Here is a 19415-nt window from a genome sequence, read left to right as displayed (position 1 = left end):
AGGTAACTCGTCGATCTGTACATCCGGAAGGCCACGAGTAAGGCTCTCAACCTGCTCCTGCACAGCTGTAAGGGTCTCGGTGTCGTCAAGATCACGGATAACAACTCTCCTAGCAGGCTCCACTGCTGGGGCAGCAGCTGGCGATCTCGGACGAACTGCTGGATGAACAGGACCAATATCTGCATGCACCCAAGAGTACAATTAAAAGTCTTGATAGAATAAAGCACAGCAACGTTATGAATTAGAACAATAAACAGTAATGTGGTCAGAGAGTTTACCAATGGCACCTCCAGAGCTCCAACAGACCAAATGCAAATGAAATGGTAAATGAGAGGTAAAAACACCTTTTAATGGATTTTTACATAGTACAAAGTGAAATATTAGGGTTATAATCTCATTTTCATGCAAATATTATTCATTTCTAACATAGTTTGTTGCAGCAATTGAAAAATACAGTACTATATTTGAAAAGAGAAAATCTAGTAATGGTAAAAAATCAAAAAATTTGGCCACAATTCGAGCAGTTTTAGCATAAAGTTCATGCTCGTTAAAAAATAAACGCAAGTTCGAGCAGTTTTACCGCGGAATTTATGCTCGTTAAAAAATAGAAAATCGAGATCCGAGCAGTTTTAGCGTCATAGTTCATGCTCGTTAAAAAATAAGCATAAGCTTTTGAGCAATGTTTTGGCGCATTCGAGCTCTTTAAAAAATGAACCCAGTACTAGTAAATAACCATTGTGATCGTAAATTTATTAGCCATAAAAGTCTTGGTCGTGTTTTGCACCTGCCACCTCCATTCCATTTGGCCTATCGTTCACCTCCATATGATTGTTTACCCATTTTGAGGAACAGCTGCGAAGAGTGATTTCACTTAGCCATCCTTGTGACACTGCCGTGATTGGAAAATTCCAACTTGTACCTAGAATCTGCTGCTATCCCTATTTATCACTCGTTCCTCAAAAGACGAGTCTTCTTTGAGCTCTTTTCTCTTGACTCGTAAAATATGAAAATTTTGCCGAGTTTTGGCCTTCCAGCTCGTTAAAGTGACCGGAAGAGCTATCCCTCCTCTAGATTTTAATCTTTTTGGACCCGAGGGATTATTACACAAAAAGATCGAGCGCTTGTTTTGTTCGGATCGTTAAAACTATCGAAAACTCATCCCTTCTATATTGTTTTATACTTTTTCGGACTTAAGGGATTAGATGACGAAAAAGGAATTTTGGAGTTAACTTTCTGTACCTTTTCAGACTCTCTAAAAATGAAAAGGACCAAGTTGTCTTTGTCGCTAGACTCGTTAAAATGATTAAATAGCGGCAAACTTGTCTTTAGACGAGAACGAGTTTCCCTATCGCTAGGCTCGTTAAAACATAGCGATGGGCTTGCCCGAAGGGCAGGTTATAGAACAAGCATATGTTATCCTCCTCAAGCTTGACAAAAATAAAGAGGTACTGGTCAGAAATGACTGGGGAAAAATTGGGAGAACCTCAAAGCTTTAATGGTAACAAGTCGTTCTTGAACATGACACTTTGTCCTCCGTACCACATCGGGTTGGGTTGTTTCATTCACCGGTCTCATCACCATGGTCCTCGACAAACCATCCGTATTTGGGGTAATGCTACCGATCCATCACATCAGTGTCGTTATATGTTCAAGAGATGTGTTCAGAAAGAGTCAACCGTGTCCCATCCACTGCCATACATTATCTTTCATCCACCCATGATCGCCACCCTGAATCATTTTTCACAGATTGTTTTCACCTCCACTAAAATCATTAGCTCCGTTCCATGTCATTGATGTGGGATTCATTAAGGCCCTCCTTTGACGAATCGCTTCTTGTTGACTTCAGCTCATTATCCAAGAAGTTGATCTCGGAACAACCCCCCCAGTACTTTGAAGCTTGCATGCCTCAACGGCAAGCTTCTCACTTCCGGCAACAGGTATACATCAATGACCTTCGACCAGAAGATTCTGCGTGGTGTTCGACGCCAAGTCCTTTATTCACACCACGTGAATTGTACTGCAGTACCTTGAGGGTCATTGTCATTATTGGTGACTCCTCTCGCGCTTTTTAACGGTTTACATTATTGACCGGTAATCAAGCGATGTCTTTCCATGTTCGACTTCAGCGCAATTCTCACATGGATTGACTTGTACTTAGAGTGAAGATCGAACGAGATTGAAGACCCCAGATCTAGTTTCATCCATCCGGGCTGCGATATATATTCAGGAAATATAAAGACATTTGATATGTACATCGTTGCAGCAGATGATCATCCTACTCAAAGGATGATAATTTCAGCAGAGAATTATCAGTCTATCATCAGACGGTCGTCTGTTATATGTACCAAAATGAATTTATAAAGATGAGCATGGGAATGCCCGCCTCAGCTAGATCATGAAAGAAGAATGAAAAATAATGTATTGTATTGTATTTTATTGCAGGGCACCTCTCAGTGATTGAATGAACTTCGGATCCTGCTAATAAAGCATTTCACCCGATAAACGACCTCATACTTTAGGGGGCAACTGTTATAGACATTTTTGTGCCTAACAGCATGGAGCATGAAATGTCAATAATCTGAGGGATCCAAAGTCCCTAAACATGTTGTTCTTACCCTTAGAGGAACAAGGTCTGCAAACCACAGCACTGAAAATCAGTTCTCCACCTGAAAACACTCAGAAACAGGCTATTTCTGGATCATGTCAGCTGCTCCACTGAGCATCTGCGCTAAATGTCAACTGCTCCTCTCTGTACCTACGCTGAAGGTCAAAATTAATGAAGGCTACCTGCGCTGGGCGAGATTGGCCAAGTGGCACAGTCATTCTGCAAGGTGTCAACTGCCCAGGAAGCTTCCAAACTGACACTTGGGTCAAGGAATTCGCCTAGTGATGAGTAAGAGGGTCTTGATCTCCAAGTGGAAGAAAGAATCTCCAAGTGGACTCAAGAACTGAAGATTAACTAAAGTGGGAGAGGACACTAGTCAGCTTCATGCCAGTCTCAAGATGACTCATCCTTTCTCCAAAACCCTATATATAGATCTCTCTCATGAGGTCTAGGGAGGCTGGAATTTTGTGCAAGGAAGTGTTGTTGGTTTGAGTATAGAGCTATTGGGTGTTTTGCTTGAAGGAGGTGAAGAGGAGATTTCTTTCAGCTGGGAGGTGTTGCTGGATTGGGCCTACTGTGGTTGTAACTCTCTCAGAACTTTACTTCTATTATCAATAAAGTATTTCAGGTTCTTCTATATGCATGTATCTTGATGATGAATTGATGCTTGTATATTTGGTTTATGCTAATCCTTAGATCGATTATGGATGTATGCTTCTTGTAGTTTCCTTTTCTTGTGCTTTTACAGGATCTGTGTGCAGCTGGGCCGGTGAAAGGGCAAGGAGCTAGGAGCAAGCAGCAAGGAGTGAAGACTGGATCGACTATTAGCGCAAGATAACGGTTAGTAGATCATCCTTTTCTTCCCTCTCTCATATCATAAAGAAGAATTCTTGAATATCTTTGCATTCAGTTGTTGCTAAGGTACTATCACCCTTAGAGTGGGATAGAGGCATTCTGCATTAGATACTTTTCCCAACAACACCTGGGTGTCCCATTTTGGCTGTGCTGAACTGTCCTCTTCCAAATTGGCAGTGTATGGAAATAAATATGCCACATTAAAAATGGGCGATATTCCTATACCTGGAGGCGATTGCAGTTCATAAGAATTTGCAGAACACTTGTGTAGAATCTTGCATGGTCCAATTTTTTTGAATTTCATATTGTTGTATTCGCCCCTAGGAAATCATTCCTTGTGTAGATGCACCAAGACCTAATCCCCCACATTAAATTGTACCTCACCTCGTTTCAAATCATCTTTCTATTTGTACTTCTGACTGTTGTCCTGTAATTTCATCTTCACCTACTCATGTAGGTCGTTAATTGCTCTTGCAAAGTCTTCCCCATCAGCACTTCTTTTTTCTAGCTATCCCAAATTCCACAGTTCATGCACTCCTCGGGGATGCATTCCATACAAAATCTGAAAAGGACTGCTTCCCGTGCTTCGGTTTGGTGAATCGTTGTAAGAGAATTTTGCTTGAGCAGGCACACGATCACACATACATCAATTTTCTCACACTAGACTCCTTATCAGGTTTCCTAGACTTCTGTTCACCACCTCTGTTTGTCCATCCATCTGTGGGTGATAAGCGGAGCTAAAATTCAACTGTGTGTTCAGCTTCTTCCACAGGGTGTGCCAAAAATGTCCTGTAAACTTCACATCTCTATGAGAGACAATGGACTTAGGTAAGCCATGTATCCTAACAATATATATGAAAAACAAGTGTGCTATGTGAGTGGCATCACTGGTTTTCCTACAAGGAATGAAATGCACCATTTTTTAGAACCGGTCCACTACCACCATCAGAGAGTCATGACTACGCTGTGTTCTTGGAAAACCCAAGACAAATTCCAAGCTGACTGAGTCCCATGGTCTACCTGGAATAGGCAGTGGTGTGTAGAGTCTGGTATTTTGACTGTGTCCTTTTGCCAATTGACACACTTTACACCTGGTTACAAATCACTGCACATCCCTTAGCATTCTTGGCCAATAATAAAAGTGACTAAGCTGATCTAAGGTCTTATCAATGTCGAAATGTCCGGCAAGACCTCCACTGTGTTTCTCTCGGATGATGTTCTCCTTCATCGAATAGTCAGGAATACACAGTTGTCCTCCCTTAAACAACAGCTTCTCTTGTAGGTTATAGTCCAACCATGGAATATTATTCCTCATGAAAGGGTTTTGGTAAGCTTCATAAGCCTCCTTAAAATCTGCATCCATTTGATACAAGTCTTTCAGGTGTTCAAAACCTAGCACTAGCATCGCGCTCTCCTATAAGAGCAATGCCCTTCTGCTCAATGCATTTGCTACCTTGTTGTCCTGTCCAGTAATATGTTTCAACACGAACGTATAACTCTGCAAGTATTCAAACCACGTTGCATGCTTCTAGTTCAGTTTTTGCTGTTGCATAACATACTGCAAGGCAGAATTATCAGAAAACAAAACAAACTCATTACCCAGCAAATAGTGTCTCCAGTGCTTCAATGCTTGGACGAAAACATAGAACTCCTTGTCATAAGATGAGTATTTCTGCCTGCTTTCATTCAAATTTTCACTAAAATAGGAAATAGGTTTGTCTTCTTGGCTAATTATGGGCCCAATGGCTGTACCACTGGCATCACAACGAACTTGAAAAAGTTTGTTGAAGTCAGGTAGCCTCAAAATTGGCCTCTCTGTGATCGTCTTTTTCAACATCTGGAATCTCTTTTCCGCAGCTTTAGTCCACTGAAAAGGTTGACTTTCCTTCTTGATTGTATCCAACATAGGTGCGCAGATCCCACTAAAGTCCCTTATAAAATTATGATAAAAACTTGCCAACTCGTGAAAACTTCGAACTTCGAACAGACTCTTAGGGGATGGCCAGCTAATTATAGTTGCAACTATTTTTGGGTCCATTTTCAGCTCATTCTTTGCAATCACGAAACCCAAGTATATCAACTCCTTCTGAAGGAGAGTGCATTTCTTCAGATTTATCAGCAACTTGTTTTGCTGCAATTTCTCCAAAACAGATTGAACATGTCGAAAATGATCCTCCCTAGTTTTGCTGAAAATTAGTATATCGTCAAGATACACAATCACAAATTTTCCAATTAACTCCTTGAGAATTTCATTCATCAGGCACATAAAAGTACTAGGTGCATTACTTAACCCAAATGGCATCACCAGCCATTCATACAACCCTTCATTAGTCTTGAAAGCGGTTTTCCATTCATCCCCTTCCCAGATTCTCATCTGGTGGTATCCACTCTTCAGATCTATCTTCGAAAAATAGGTTGCCCCGCTCAAACAGTCCATCATATCATCCATTCATGGAAATGGAAACCTGTACTTGATCGTAATCTTGTTTATTTCTCGTGAATTTGTGCACATCCACCATTCCCCTCCTTTCTTGGGAGCAAGCACCATCGGAATTGCACATGGGCTGAAGCTCTCACGAATCAGTCCCTTATCCAGCAATTCCTGTACCTATTTTCTAATCTCCTCATTGTCTTTGGGGCTCATCCGGTAAGTAGATTTATTTGGTAGACTAGCTCCAGGAATGAAATCTATGTGATGACTGATACTCCACTTTGGTGGAAATTTATCTGGTAAATCATCCACCACAATGTCATTGAATTCCTGCAACATTTCCTGAATTTCTGCAGGTAAGTCAGAAATTTCTGTGTAACAACACTGTTCTTGGTCTTCTCACAACAACATATTTCACTTCATCATCTTCAATCTGCTTTAAAAATTGTTTTCCACCCACCAATAACACCTTTGTTCTGATAGTTTCTGTTGTTTCCTCCTCCTTGATTGGCACTAACGTATGCTTAATTCCATCCTTAACAAACTTGTGACAGTTTGTCTTCCCGTCATGAATGATTTTCTAGTCATACTGTAACAGTCTTCCTAGCAGAATATGACACACATCCATGGGCATGATGCCACAAATAACTTTGTCCTTATATTTGCCAATACGGAATTCCACCTCAGACTGCTCATTAACCAGTAGTTGGTGACCCTTCTGTAACCACGACACCTTATAGGGGGTCAGATGCTTTAGTCATAATTTTTACACCATCTCTGTTGCAACCAGATTATCGGTGCTTCCACTGTCTATAATCAACTTGCAACATTTGCCATGTGACTTGCACATAGTTCGAAACAATGCCTTCCTTTGGGTTTGTTCAATTGTTTCCTTCGCTGGTTTCAGCAATACCTTATTCAAAACTAAGGCCTGTCCTGTCTCTGGTGCATTTTCTACCTCCTGAGGTGGTGCCTGTACTTCTTCTGTCTGAGTAACATATGCTCCTCTTTCACCAACCTGTTCTCCTTTAGGAGATTCAAAGGATCTATGCCCCCACTTGTGGCACTTGTAGCACTCGTAGGCAGCTCCTCTGCCTCTACCATTTCCCCTGCCTCTCTGATATGGCCTTCCTCCTCTAGTGTTTCCATCCCTTTCTGCTGTCTCTAAAGTTTTAGTATTGCTGCCCTCTTCATTGTTATTGGTAGTCCTTCCTTTGCCAAAGGATTGTCTTCTTCCTCTACCTGTTCCTCGTCCCCTCCTAGCATTCAGCTTTCTTGTGAGCTTCTCTTCCGCCTTTTAGGCACTCTAGTATGCTTCTTCTATGTTCCTCAGAGAAAGAATACTTATTTTGTCCAATATTTCTAGCCTTAGGCCATTCACAAACCTTGTTGTCTTCTCTGCGGTGTCTTCAGTATATCCAGCTCTCAAGTTCACCCGATAGAATTCTTCAGTGTATTCTTTCACCGTCATTCCTCTCTACTTCAAATTCTACACCTGTCGATGTAAAGCAATCTGATAATCTTTGGGTAGAAGCCTACCCTTCATCTTGGTGACTATCCGGGTTCACTTTTTAATTGGTAACTTGTTCAACCTTCTTCTTTCTGCCTGGACACTATCCCACAGTAAGGTTGCGTGTCCCTTCAACTTGGTAGAAGTGAATTTAACTCTCCTATATTTGCTGACCTCCTCACATTCAAAATACTTATCCAACTCACTCATCCAGTCCAACAACACCTCTATGAACAAACTTCATCATAGTTCGGAATTTCAGGTTTTGGCTTACTGCTAGCCAACAAAACTGACCTTAATAATTTAATCTCAGGTCCTTCTTCATCTGATCCATCTGTTATAACTACAGCCTCTTCCTCATTGTCATCTCCTACCTCCAGATCCCTTCTCCTTCCTGCTTCTACTGCCGCCAAACAAGTCTTCAGGATCATAATCTGTTCTCTCAACCCCTCATCTACTACTCTTCAAATAGCTCTGCCACGACCTCTTCTCCCATCTTCCATTTCAGTCAACTGAACCTGCTCTGATACCAAAATTGATGGGACCAGCCTGCGTACTCTAATTGGACACAAGATTTTATTTATTCGAAATTATTTAATATATGATTTGGTAGGTTTAGTGGTAATTAGATATTTTGGTTGTGATTAATGTGATTGCTACGGACTCTTGTGAGGGAGACACCTGTCTCAACCTCGGGCTTTATCCTCCTGCCTTCATTGTGCTTGTAACCCTAGCTCCTCATTTGGTCCGTCATTTTGACTGTTGTTTGTTTGCACTGAGAGGGTCTGCTCTCTATTTTTCCTCCCGAGGGTTTCGTTAATGTTGCTCTGGCACTCAACTTGGCTTCTCGGTCACGTCTCATCCAATAGCAGGACTCTACTAGTATTTTATCTATTTTGATGGATGCGTGTGTTTGCTTGTCGGTCTGCCTGAGGGTTCTGGGTTGCCTTTCGGCATTCTATGACTATGTCTGAAGGTTTGTTGTGACACGACGACAACTTATTTCCTCCTGAATGTATCTGGCATTACTATGTTTACGTTTCACTGTTTGCTGGTTCGAGGGTTTTGTTGTGTAATCTTGCTTCTGGTTACTTGTGCTCTGAGGTGGCAGCCGCAAAATGACCCCGTTTTCGTCCTCAGCTCACAGACTTCCAAGGTATGTTCTCTTTCTTTGTTTTAGTATTACAGTGCTTCTCTTTCGAGTCTTGATATTAATGGCCCCTTGTGAGGAGGGTCCCTTGCTGGTTCGCTGCTTGTTGTGGTCTCTCTACTTCCAATTAGTCATCCCTTTCTTTGGTAAGCGAAACCCTTACTCTGTTTTCATGCTTCTCCTAAGTTTGATTGTATTTTTTTTATTGACTCTCGGCACATGGTGATTTCAGGTGGAGGGCAAGTGGGTAACTATGACCTCGGCTCTTCTTGCACTCTGCCAGACCAGGTAGGGTCTCTCCATGATTTCCCTGTTTTTCACCTGTTGATATTAATGTGTCTAGGTCTCAGGCTTCAGTCTCACTATAGTTTAACTCGTTGCTCTGTAGAATACAGATAGGCTGTTTGTCTTGTTGGAAATTTGGGGTTTCATAGTATGAGTACGTTTTCAAGAGTTTCAGACCCGGGTACTCGGTCTTATTGTAACATGGACTAGTTTAAGTTATATGAATGTAAACTTAGGGTCTCGAACTCATTTCTTCGTTCTATTTGAAATGTTAATTGTTTTGACTTAATCTGTAAATTAATTTATAGTGACTCCTGTAGCTTAACATTCAAATTGTATTTGCAAGGGAAAGATTAATGTGAGGAGTTTTTAGTACCTGATCTTGATGCTATCTTCATGCAGTTAATTCTATGGGTGTTAGATGTGAAACCCTTTGTTTATTGGCTTGTTCTACACTCGTTATTGTTCAGTAATGTAGGCGGTTGTTTGTGAGGTTTGTGGGCTTCTCGATGGGTTCCTCTCCGTATGTATGCAATAGTGTTCTCGTTCTCTGGGCCTCACAGTCTTTGCTTGTCTTAAATTTTTTTAGAAGACTTTGGTTTACCAATGCTTTCTTCTGTTTAGAAAATGCGCTCAATATATTTTAAGAATAGGAAAGAAACTAATTGCACATGGAATTCAGATGACTGCGAAATATTACTTGTAAATTCTTTATTGCTCTTCTACTATGATGGAAATCAACCTTACAATGATTTGTTCTTTTTGCTTTTATATGATTTGTTAAATAGTTTTTGGAAACTGTTAACAGTTACATACAGTTACCATAAGAAACTGTCAATTTCCTATTTATCTAAATTCTAGGATTAATTTTAAAAGAAACAGAGTTTTTGTTTTTTTTTTCTGTAAATAAATAAAACAAAACTCCTTAACAGAAAACGAAACTGAAACTGCTGTCGTGTCCCAACTGCTGATAACTAAGGAAATAAAATAAGAAGAAAAAAAAAACTCAGGTACAATGACTTGTGAACCTGTTTAGCTTGCGAGTCAAACACCTCCACTTGTCTACCCCTGGATGGATGCTCCTGCATCAATAACTAACTATAACAATATACAAACTAAAAAATCTGGATACATCCTTTTATGTCTTAACAATACAATGTTTCAAAACAATGTTAAGATATCTCTTTAAGTTTTTGAAACATGCATATGTACATCTATTGTTTTTCATATTAATACCTATATTGGATTTTTAATGTTATATTTTATTATTCTGAATACCATGTAACAACTAAAAACCTATAACATGATTTACATATATTTTGAGGCTTAAAAGAACCTTAAAGAATGTTTAGATATAAAAATAAATATGAATTCTCCACTTATGTAATTTTCCAGTAGAAAAAATCCCACTTTTAATAGCAACAAATAGATAAAAAAAAATATACCATTAATATATAGTTACAATAACTCTAAAAGCAAGTTCGCCCTTTCACTCTCTTGGTTTTTTCTTAACACAACAAAAATATGTTATTGAACTCTAGCTCTATATATTTACAGGTACTCTAAAAGCAGGCTCACCCTTTCACTCTCTCGGTTTTTGTGACACTACATAAATAAGTTACTAAGCTCTACCAATAAATAATGAAGAAGCGTATATAAATGGCAATTAAAGGTGGGTATTTAAGTGGATGAAAGTGAGTGTCTAAATATTTCAGAACAATTTCCTTATTTTCCTTATCTTTTTCCATCCTTTTTTAATAATAAGAGATGTGTTTTACAGGACCCACTTATAATATTGTGACTCTCATCTCACATTTGGGTAAACCATAATTATATATTTTATGTCTTGTTACATTTTTAGAAGAATTTCCTTATTTTTTGCCATCATTTTTTAATAGTAAGGGACATGTTGCATGGGATCCACTTATAATATGGTGACTCTCATCTCACATTTGGGTAAACCATAATTCTATATTTTATGTCTTGTTACGTTTTTAGAAGAATTTCCTTATTTTTTGCCATTTACTTATCAAGTTAGGAAGTAAGACATTATTCCTAGGAAAATAATGATCGTAGGTGCAATTGAGAGGGCTTTAACAAATATTTAATCATCTTAGTCTTAATTTGATGTAGTAATATAATACAGAATATTAATCAACCTAAATCCATTTAAGTCCAAATCTATCAAGGCTTTAGACAGAGGTGCATCCCTTGAAGCACTTGTGATGGATAGATTGATAAAATTCTTTTTTAATATTAAAATATTTTTTAAATATAAAAATAAAAATTTTTATAAATATTAAAATATTTTAATATTCCAAAATATCTTTCACAACTTAATATAAAAGATCCATCTTAAGTGCTTGAAGAGATCAAATTTATCCAACAATTTTTTTATTTATTATTATTACATTAATAATCCTTTCATTATTAAACAATGAAACAATTACATATATCCTATATTTTAACAAACAACAAATAAATTACATATCTCCCTCCTATTAAAATATAAAAATAAACTTAGCAAAAAAAATTAAATAAAAAACTAACTCCTTAAAGTGAAATAAAATTAACCCACAAATTTTTATATAAGTGGGTTGTAAAAAATATGTCATAATATAATAATAATTGCACACTAAATAAGAATGCTCATGTACTTCCATTGCGTGTAGTGTACCAAAATTTATTTCTTAGAAGAAGCCAATTCAAAGCATCTTCCTCTGTGCAGCGGTTCAGAGAAATGTGATCTAAATCAGGAGATGTTTAGAGCAACCTCAGTGTCATTATAGAAAAGCTATTGTCCAATGGAGTGAACATAAGTGAGGTGGAGGGTAAATATATATTGCCTCTCATGGAACACCCGCATTTGTGTGAGGTGTCTTACTCGCAGAGCATTCTAGTGGTGGATCTCTATGACCTTAATGGCCCTAATAGAACAAGGTTAATTGAAGAAAATTTCAAAGTCTGATTTATGTAGGGAAATAAATGTATGATGATTCCAAGTTGCAAGATTATGGTATTCAATGTGACTCTTCTATCATATTAAACCTAAGGTTATGTGGAAGATGTCTTAGATCCAGTAACCCTAAACTTTAAAGTTCGACCATGTTTCAAGGATGTGGTAAAAGGAATGTTTGAAAGAAACAAAATTATTGTTCATCTCCCCAATATTCATGGTCCCTATATTGTGGAACAAATGAATCAAGTACTAGGATAGTAAACCTACAAAAGGTGAATGAGAAATACTCGGAATTTCAATTCGAAGCAGTTATAGATTTAACAGTTTCTGACCCAAGAAGGAGGATTTACATAATTGGATATTTTCCACTTGGATTGAAAATTATGATATTTACTTATGCCTGAGGGGAATTTTCTAATGTCAAATTTGATACAACAAAATATTTGGATTACATTTTAAAAGAAGGATGATGGTTTTGGGGTAGTCTGGATCTTTTCATGATCCCATTGTTTTTTGTCTTTGATGTAAATACCATGATGATATCCAAAATTAGTATATGTGTTAGGTTACATAATCCCCCCTATTAGGGCCTAAATCTACCTTAGGCTGAGAAAGGAAGGATCTAGGGTAACATCAAACCACGCTTAACCTGGTAGCTAGCACTACCAGGTTGGGAGAGGGCTCTATCCTTGTCAATATCAGTAAAATATGATCAATGAGGCTTGAGATGACTGATATGAAGACTGATTTTAGGCTAGGTATGTGTTCATAAGAGTTTGATTGAATTCGATGATGTTTTGTTGGCTCAAATGTGAAAGGCAGATTTAGGTCTGGGGAATGAGGCTCAGTTTTGCAGAGATCTCTATGGGGTGAGGTAGGCAAACAGTTTGGTACTTAAAATTGAGTGAGATGGAGAGATTTTAGACTAGTGAGGAGTTGAAGATGGCAAGAAAGTCCTAGGGATCCTCTTCAAACAACATAAAACATAAATAACTAAACAAACCCTAGGTAGAGCACTGCAAATCAATGAACTCTACCTTTATCCTTGTTTGACTTAGTTAAGATGAAGCAAAGAGAGATGATGGCATACATAAAACACATGTAAACTTACAATTACAGAAGGAAACACAATACCAAGTCAAGTTGCCACAAGAATCCCATAAAGTGCTGCAAACCCTAGTCTATGCCTTTGCCAAACTGCTGAAATGAGTATACAATGAAGCTCCAAGCTTTCCCAAAAGTCCAACCTTTGCTAATGATTGAAAAACAAGTAGATATAGGCAATAAACAACTCATCCTAGCCTTTAAGGGTCAAGATCATAAGTTTAGGAGCTGTTCCAACAAAGTCTAAACTAAGAACTAAAAAGTAGGCAGTGGAAGAGCTTGCCTCTAGAAACTAGGGAACTAATTCATTTAGTTGCAAACTACCTTTTTATGGATGAATCTACCTATATGAGTGAAAATTTAGCATAATTACATCAAAATCCATCAAGTCACATTAAATTACATCATGAGTTTGACTATTAGAAAGAGAAAAGTCAAACTGTGAAGAAACTAGGCGAAAAACAAAGTTTTTTGGCCGAAATGAGCAAATTTTCTCCTATGTGTCGTGCTGATTTCCCTATGCGTAGCACCTTTTTGAGGCTAATTTTGGAGGCCTTCCCGATGTCAAAATTTTCTTCAAGTGGTCTTGTTGGAAAGATATACTTGTTGAATTTCCAGAACAATTGGAATTTCTAAATTTGGCCTCCATTTGCCCCTCCAAAACTGGGTTCTCCCAACACGGCTTCCCATGTGTCCAAAAGGGGGCAGAAAGGTCATTTTTGAGGTGTTTTTGACCCTTTTGGAAGCTCAAAACCTGTCAAAATTTCTTGGCCATTTGTGGGCTTGCAAATTTTTCCATGAAAAATCCAAAAATGCTGAGTTTTCCTCAAAAGGAGTTCCCCATCAAATGCGCGCGCCAGGTGGCGCAGCGCATCAAGTAGAAAAACTTGTTTTTTAGGCCAAAAATTCAAAATTTGAAAAAAGTTTCCCAAATTATTTGAAATTTGGGATGAATGTTTCTCATCAAGTGTTGTGTTGGGCTAAGGAAGCCTCAGCCAAAATCTGGAGTCTATTTTGCTGTTTTCTCTTCCTCATGGCTTTCTTCAACTTGGCCTTCAAAATCCTGATTCTCGCTTGGCACACCTTGTTTATCACCAAGTAGTGGTATGCCATGTTCCTCAACATATTTTTCTCTTTGTTGGCCTTTGCCAACATCTTTTTCGACTGCATGTTTGTGACCTCAAGCCAAGATTCACGATCAGCTTGAATTTCCCTTTCAAGTGTTGTCAATTTGGTTTTCCTCCTCTTGGAAGCTTGCCGATTTTTCTTTATGTTTTTGAGCTCCACGGATGAGTGGGACTGATGAGGGTAGGATTTGATGCTAGGTGTATGGTTTTGGGGAATGAAAGGGTTTAGGGAATAACATTTAGGGATTAGGGATATTTGATTACGGTTTGGGAATCTTTAACTAGGGTTTGGGATAATAAGACTAGGGATTTAGGATTAGTGATTTTAGGGATATGGGGTTTAGGGAATGGGTTGATGAAAATGTAATGACAGGGAGAAAATGAATGAGGGAATGAAGGAGTGAGAGAGTAAGAAATGGCTAGGAGTGGATTTAGTAGCAAGAAACACAATTTGTAAATTGTATGAAACTGTTTTTGATAAGAAATGCAAGGACGCAGGGTTTTGATTTTTGCTCATTAAATCACCATAAATACCAAGATAACTCATTCATTGGTCATGGGAGAAATGTAAACTTACATGGGCAAGTGAGGATTGAGCAAATTTGAAGTTTTGGATGAGGTTGTGAATGAAATCGGGCTTGTAGCCCTATGCACCGCGCCACAAATCCAGTGTGCCACGCCTTCTCAATGCGTCGCACCTATGTAAAATTTACACCGTAGAGTGCGGCCCAATGCACTATGTTGGATGGATGTTCTGCGTCCACGACCCAATGTGCCAGGCCACTGAAAATGGCAAACTCGTTGCAGTTTTTTCTCTTTGGCTTCATCACGAACTTTCTCTTGTCCACTCTTTCTCCTTTGGATACAAATGAAATCTTTAAACATGAAAAATGGTTTATATACATAGGATTTTAATTTTCCACTTATAAAAACCCACTTTGTAATGTTTGCCTTTGACTTGCTTTTAAAACTCTGTTTTTGGGCAGTTTGCTTCAGTTTTGCCTTTGATGAGCTGAATGCTTTGACTTTTTGTTTGCCTTGTAGGGGATGGAGTTGCTAAAGCTTGGCAAGGTGACCAAGGTTTCCACTGAAGTTATTACATATTGAAAAAATGAAATTACATCAGATTTGTACACAAAAACATAAAAAACTTTGTTTTTCCTCAAAACAGGGTTTTGCGGAAAAATCAATCATTGGGCATGTGATTATGGAAATTATTGTTGTTGAAACTTTATTTGTCCTCCTCATGCACCTGCTCACAGTTATTGAGAATTTTGAAGACCTTATTGACGAAACCCTAGACCTAATGAAATTGAAAACCCTAAAAATGACTTTTGCAGATTTAAAGACAAAAAATGACTGCAGATGATCTAGATGAATGAAAATGGGCCAGCAGGTAAAGGACATGAGGGAAAATGTATAATAATCCACTACCGTCAGATGATCCATGATCCTAATGGGATGCAGCTGACCGAGTGAGACACCTAACATGCAATGCAACAAGAGAATTTGATCATTGAAGGAGGGATGAAGATACCGACACTAACATTGGTTCCAATGGGGATGGTAGCTCCTGGGAGGTGCCAAGAACCGCAGATCTTTGGGAGAGTAGACAAGTGCCTTCATCCATTGGGCAATGGAGTCAATAACTTCAAAACTCCCAAAAACCAATTACTATGAAACTTTGACTTAAGACTCATAGTTGAACTGACTAATTCAAAACTGAAACAAGAATCTCAAAAGCTAAAACTAGACACTTAGCTGAAACTATCTTTAAACTGGCAGAAACAAAAAATGACTCAAGACCAAAACACAACTAACAAACTGGAAAATATGCTCAAAATGGAGCTTATTCAATACAACCTACTCTAGTTGTTCCATTCATCACATGATCAAGTGAAATGAAACAACCAATGCAATCAAGTAAGCATTTTGGCTGCTGTTTACACTCTCCACAAGTGGTTACTTATGAACAACAAGAGAGAACTACTGATAGGTACCTCCCATGAAAACTTGGAAACCGATCAGTTGATTGATATGGATTCTCTATCCACCTCCAAAAACACTGCATAAGGATATTGAAGTTCATGCACACTGGGACTTAGCTCACCTAATGGATTACTTCTCTTCTCTTCATACCATGAATGCAAACTTTTATTTGAGCTTTGTGACGAGACTCTTGCTGAAAATGACAAAGAAACCAGCTACCAGATCAAGTTTGTATCAGTACTTTTGTCTAGCTCACAGATAGGAGAAGGACTTTGACTACAGACATCATCCAACACATCAACTATTGGATCATGAAAAACTTGAAAAGACTGCTGCCACCCATTTTCTATTGGTTCTAATGAGATTGCGTGATTTCCTACAGGCTACACATTTGAAGATATACTATGAAGTTTACCCTTCAAAAACTGAAATGATTCAAAACAAAATGGTACAGAATCATCTTGTATCATTCGATCATATGTGCCAGCTTCCAAGTCTTCATCTGCAACTTGACAATCAATGGGATTCGAGGGTTAAAAATCTGGATATGAGAAGTCTTGAACAAGGTTTTCATTGCGCTCAAAAAGGTTTAGATCAAGACTTGTTGACAGTTGATTTCTGATTACATGAATGTTGTCTTTGATGAACTGAAACGAAGCAAAACAAAAAGGCAACAATCCTTCACTTACTTCAAAATTTGCTGCAATTTCCTCGTCATTTCCATAGCTGATATGTGATGGCTGAACATTGTATTCGAGCTGCAATGGAGTCAATAACTTCAAAACACCGAAAAACCAATTACTATGAAACTTTGACTTAAGACTCATAGTTGAATTGACTAATTCAAAACTGAAACAAGACCCACAAAAGTTAAAACTAGACACTTAGCTGAAACTAACTTTAAACTGACTGAAACAAAAAATGACTCAAGACCAAAACACAACTAACAAACTGGAAAATATGCTCAAAATGGAGCTTATTCAATACAACCTACTCTATTTGTTCCATTCATCACGTGATCAAGTGAAATGAAACAACCAATGCAATCAAGTAATCATTCTGGCTGTTGTTTGCACTCTCCACAAGTTCTTGCTTATGAACAACAAGAGAGAACTACTGATAGGTAACTCCCATGAAAACTTGGAAACCGATCAGTTGATTGATATGGATTCTCTATCTGCCTCCAAAAACACTGCATAAGGATCTTGAAGTTCATGCACACTGGGACTTTGCTCATCCAATGGATTAGTTCTCTTCTATTCATACCATGAATGAAAACTTTGATTTGAGCTTTGTGACGAGACTCCTACTGAAAATGACAAAGAAACCAATTGTCAGATTAAGTTTGTATCAGTACTTTTGTCCAGCTCACAGATAGGAGAAGGACTTTGACTATAGACATCATCCAACACATCAGCTATTGGATCGTGAAAATCTTGAAAAGACTGTTGCCACCCATTTTCTATTGGTTATAATGAGATTTCATGATTTCCTAAAGGCTGCTCATTTGAATATATACTATGAAATTTACCCTTCAAAAACTGAAATGATTCAAAACAAAATGGTACGGAATCATCTTGTATCATTTGATCATATGTGCCATCTTCCAAGTCTTCATCTGCAACTTGACAATCAATGGGATTCGAGGGTTGCAAATCTGGATATGAGAAGTCTTGAACAAGGTTTTCATTGCCCTCAAAAAGGTTCACATCAAGACTTGTCGACAGTTGATTTCTAATTGCATGAATGTTGTCTCTGATGAATTGAAACGAAGCAAAACAAAAAGGAAAATATCCTTCACTTCAAAATTTTCTGCACTTTCCTTGTCATTTCCATAGTTAATATGTGATGGCTGAACATTGTATTCGAGTTGCTGAAAGTGAACTTCTTCCTCCCACAAACTAGCTGCTGGTTTGTCTGCAAGATTAGCTTCTGTTTGGAGAACATAATCATCATCATACTGATCAAACTGAGGCAAATCATCAGTATAAACCACATCATCAAGCATACATGTCATATCAACAGATCTATCTTCTCCCAGATGATCTATAAAAATATCATTATCACGTCTATGACAACTGCGGTAAGAAACAAAATGTTTTGGAGCAACCATTTGTTCTTCTTCAATCAGTGAGCGATGGGCTTGAACACTATACAAATTCCTTGTGGTGATCCTTTGCATCATCTCTTCCATTGAACTTGCCAAAATGTCAAGCTTTACCTCTAGAGATGTCGATTCCTCTGGATCTATGTTTTTCATCTCTTCTTCCTTCAACTGTGCCCTTCGGATCAGAAAATGAGCCTCTACATCTACTGCACTGTTCGACATCTCTTCAAGTGTTGCAAGGTTCCTTTCCCTCAGCTGAAACTCCATTTCTGAATCAAAGGCACCCGGGTAATGCAAGAGAGTAGATCCAAGAGGAGGTCTTATATTAACCGGCATCGAAAAATAAACTTGGTTAAATCTGGCAGAAAATTGTTCTACTTTCTCCCCTGGCAATATTTTCAGCTAGTTATACTCTTCTATAATCAAGAAATGGTTCTGTCTGACCACCCACCTGTCGAGGAAAACTTTGACGAACTGCTGGAAATCTGAGATGCTCACATTAGGAAGGTTTTTGAACCAACTCTTGACTTTGCCTTGCAAAGAAAGAGAAAAAAGCCTAATACTGACGTCCTCTTCATCAACTTCAAAAAGGTCAAGAAAAGACTCAAAATTCAATACATGTCTCTCAGCAGTAATGTTGTCGCGTTCACCATCAAATCTTGGTAGATATATATCACGATTTTTAGGGAAAGCATGGGATATAGGAGGTAAAATCAAAGGCTTGTAACGATCTGGAATTTTACAAGGTATAGAGGTATATACAGAAAGTATAGAATCAGTCTTGGTCTCATTAGGCTCATCATTTTGAAGATGGCCATTACGAAATTCAGAAAAAGGGTCTTGATCAAGCTCAAAGGCATGCAATTCCTTGGTATTCACAAACTTCAAAGGGAAGGAATCAAATGCAGGCTGAGGATCTTTTCTCAAATACAACATACTTTGCAAAGCCTTGTAGACATTCTCGGGAAAAGAGAAGAAATAATTTAGAACAAAGAACAAAATGTCTTCGATAAAATTCCAACTTGAATACCTGATCTGTCCATATTGTCCTTTCATGTTTTTGTTGGTCAGGTTCATCCTCTAGTGGAGTCCTTGGATCTGATCTCGAAACTTATTTGAAGTTGCCAAGTGAATTATTTCAGCCTTTCTGGTGTTTGATCGTTGTCCACCATCAACAATCAGATATAAACTTGGTACATGTTACTGGGGCAATTTGCAAGTCAGATGTTCAGCTTATAAGACTAGACTAGAGATTGACTGAAGCAGCTTTTATCTACTTATGCACTCACAAAG

Source organism: Pinus tabuliformis, chromosome 9 (genome assembly GCF_031772625.1).
Source record: "Pinus tabuliformis cultivar Carrire ecotype Pingquan chromosome 9, CPIR1, whole genome shotgun sequence".
NCBI lineage: Eukaryota > Viridiplantae > Streptophyta > Pinopsida > Pinales > Pinaceae > Pinus > Pinus tabuliformis.
The sequence above is the reverse complement of the archived record's forward strand: the minus strand, read 5'-3'. Positions refer to the sequence as shown.